Here is a 4,066-nt window from a genome sequence, read left to right on the forward strand (position 1 = left end):
GGAATTTTCATGGACTTCTCAAAGTCTCTACATATACACGTAGTGTAAGTACTGCAGTTCTAGAGCATGCACGCATGGGGTTATTTTAAATAAAATATGTTTAAACATATCTATTTTCAGTGGATGACTGCAGACTAGTTCTTTCAGTTGTACACATATTAGTCATGTAAAAGTATGTTTGATTTTTTTTTTTAGGTCTGATCAAAAGAATGGCTGTTTAGGGGATCAGTTGGGCCCCTTATAGTGAAAACAGAGAGGTTTTCTCAGAATGTAAGGGCCATGATGTTGTTAGGGTCCCGAAGGAGGAATCAAGCCTGGGCAGTGTTTCATTCTGTTACCTACAGAGTCGCTGTGAGTTGGAACGAATCAATGGCGCCTCACAACAACAACAACAAAGGGCACTCTTTGAGGACACTTAGGGAATGACCATAGGGAATACTATGAAGAAGTTTTACCAAGGAAAGATTACATTGGTAAGAATATTTGGTTGCCCATTATGACCATGTGCCTGCTCATTCTTCAAGGTACACAAAGGCTGTCCTTTAAGAATTTAACTGGGAAACCTTACCCTGTCCACCCTACAACCCTATTCGTGCCCCTTTAGACTTCTTTTAATTCACCAAACTCAAAGAATAAAAAGAATACGATTTGAGTCTTTAGGGGATGGAAAAACTGCTGTTTTCACTGGGAATAAATTGAAGAGCTCAGAATTCTTTAAGGTGCTAGAGCAGCGGTTCGCAACCAGTGGGTCGCAACCCCTTTGGGGGTTGAACGACACTTTCACAGGGGTCGTCTGATTCATAACAGTAGTAAAATGACAGTGATGAAGTCTCAAGGAAAATAATTTTATGGTTAGGGGGTCCCCACACACGAGGAACTGCATTGAAGAGTGATGCCGTGAGGGAGGCTGAGAACCACTGCGCTGGAGGACAGGACCAAAAGGAGGGCGCGGTCTGGTTTAAAAGACCACCAGGTGGAGCATGGCAGGCATGTGAGGAGGACAACACTGTCGCAGGGAGACAAGTTGGGAGGATGTTGCCAGTGACAGGGTACACACAATAGGTGGCAATGTGTTGGTAAAAGACGGAAACTTCTTTGTTCATCCCTTTATTCCTTGCACTTAATACTGGAAGTGTGTTCAGTCAGTGCTTGAAACGTTATTTAATAAACTGATGACACATTGTAAGGTCTTGGTCAGTCTGTTGGCTCTAATGTCACCATCTATCTTTTAATTGGACTAGGTGATAATATCAAACCCCTTATCATTATCACCAATGTTACTACTCTTATAATGGACTACTTATTGAGTACAGATTACATGTGGGGCACTATGCTAAGTGTAGTATGTACATCACTGAACCGTAAAGTAACTCTCTATTTTATTCCCATTTTATAGATGAGGAAACTAGGGCTCAGGATCAATTAGGAACCAAAAAAAAATGTATGAGGAAATGAATGCACACTTCAATTACAATCATTGAAAACTAACTTACTTAAAAATAAATCAATAAATATGAAAGTATAGAGAATGACATAGTATCCAGTGCTACTATGTGCTAGGCAGGGTTGTCTAAAGAAACAAAATCAGGACACTTATGGTTATATGCATAAGGATAAGCATATGGAGCAAGAAAAATACATCAACCAATTAATCCACACAGCAGTACAGAGGGCTCAGTCCAACTCACTTTCTTGGGACAGTTAACATATTGAAGGTCCTTCCAACTCACACTGGCCACTCATCCAAGGTCAAGGAGGCAGACAACCTAGTGGCCCACAGGCAGCAGACAAGGCAGGGTGGGGAGGCAGCAGGAGGAAGATGAGCTGTTTAGGGAAAGCAGAGCTCAGTCACCACCACGCAGAATAGTGAAGCACATCACGATGGAGCTTCAAGACATGGTGATGGCGTAACACAGGAACACGATCCACCACAATCCACAAATTGGCTCATCCCACAGGTACCACAGAGCAGCTAACTCAGCTCCCTAGTAAGGTCACCATGGAGAAAGAGGAAGAAACTGGCCTCCTTGAGCTGTTCATCTCGGTTGCCCTCTCATCAAGCTGCGATCTGATTGACAGGCAAAAATCTACCCACATGTTCCTGGGAGGCATGCTGGCACAAAAAAAACTATCACATGATATAACAGAGAGATCACAGTGGATTGCTTTAGCAAACTGATATTTAATCTTTCACACTTTAGGAACTAGAAGTTGGAATTCTGGGTATCACCGGAGGGGCTGATATTCTTCCCTTTCTGTGGGGTGGGTGGAAAGGTCGTTTCCTCCTTTTGCCCTCTGGGACTCTGGTGTTTCTTGGAGATCTGCAATCATCTCCTAATCTAGAAGGTGCAGAGCACAGAGGCCTGTTGTCCGATTGGCATGCTCAACCCCTGGCTCTGAGAGCCATCTTCTTTCTGCTACTTCTCTCTCCTTTTCTTTCTTTTTCTTTTAAGGCAAACATGTTGCAGACACGCCCCATGAGGAATATCCTTACCTTGTCTCGAGGCTGCAACTTGAGTGTGGATTCCATCCCACATTAATCCCTTTATAATTGATTGACTGATGAGGGAGATGATGATTTTGTCAGTACCCAACAGACAAATGACATCATCACATAATTGCCAGACCACTGAGAATCAGGGTCCAGCCAGGTTGACACGTACTTTGGGAGAACAGAATACAACCCATGACAGACAGAATATAGGGAAACATAAGTGGGGGGTCTGGGGGGTAAGAGAGGAGCTACCATACTGAAAGGTAAGCATCATATTTAAATGTATGCCTTTACTACACTACATGATCATGATAGGGCACTAGATACATGCCCGGGGCATGTCCCTAACCCTCCTGGGGCTCAGTTGCCTTCCCGAGAGATAAGTAAATCCTTTGGATCACTTGATGTGTCTATTTACAATCATCTTCCTTGTTGACACTGATTCTGAACTGATGTTTCCTAATCTATAGGCAATGGGGGGCTGGCAGTTATCTCTCCTGACGGGAGCGTTATCCACTCTGTGCCCTGTATCCGTTGTCACAGAGCAGAGCGTCACATGTGCCTCAACGCTGGCAATTGCCCATTTGTCACGGCGCCAAACAAATGCTTGTTAGTTTAGCTCATTTGAATGAGGCACTTGTTTCTTTCGAAAACCAGGAAGGCAAAATTCAGGAAATAAAAAAGCCCCAACTATTGCTATTTTACATTTTTTACTGGATCCTCTGCCACGAAGTCAAAAGTGCATTAAAAAGTAATATTGTGCTGAGCTCAGACATATGCAAACGTCTCCAGATAGCTTGTCTCAATAAAGTTTTTAGCATGCATTCCCAAAGGTCTGACAACAAAACAGAATAAATCGCAAGGCTCATAAAAATATAATGCGTCTTTTTTTTTTTTTGCTTACATAAACAGGAGCAGATGCAATGGGAAATGGGGTGTCTAGGCTAAAGAGGCAGCCCTGCCCCCAGCAGATTCTGTCATCATTATCCCCAGGACCGAATGACTTAACTCTGATAGGCTCACACCAGGAAGACCTAAGGTCAGGAGCAGCCTTGAATACATTGCAGAGGTTGGGTTCTCCCACACATTCTTTGCCTCATTCATTGTTCATCGAGTCAGTTCCTTAGTCAACCTTTTAACTACATTTTCTTTTTTTTCATTGTTTTATTAGGGGCTCATACAACTCTTATCACAATCCATACAGGCATCAATTGTGTAAAGCACATTTGTACATTCAATGCCCTCATCATTCTCAAAATATTTGCTCTCCACTTAAGCCCCTGGCATCAGCTCCTCATTTCCACCCTCCCTCCCCATTTCCCTCATGAACCCTTGATAATTTATAAATTATTATTTTGTCATGTCTTGCCCTGTCCGACGTCTCCCTTCACCCACTTTTCTGTTGTCCATTCCCCAAGGAGGAGGTCACATGTAGATCCTTGTAATCGGTTCCCCCTTTCCAACCCACTCTTCCTCTACCCTCCCAGTGTCGCCACTCGCACCACTGGTCCTGAAGGGATCATCCACCCTGGATTCCCTGTGTTTCCAGTTCTTATCTGTACCAGTGTACAT

This window comes from Echinops telfairi, unplaced genomic scaffold, assembly GCF_000313985.2.
Source record: "Echinops telfairi isolate 266 unplaced genomic scaffold, ASM31398v2 ScPeMD7_1713;HRSCAF=2227, whole genome shotgun sequence".
NCBI classification, from domain to species: Eukaryota; Metazoa; Chordata; class Mammalia; order Afrosoricida; family Tenrecidae; genus Echinops; species Echinops telfairi.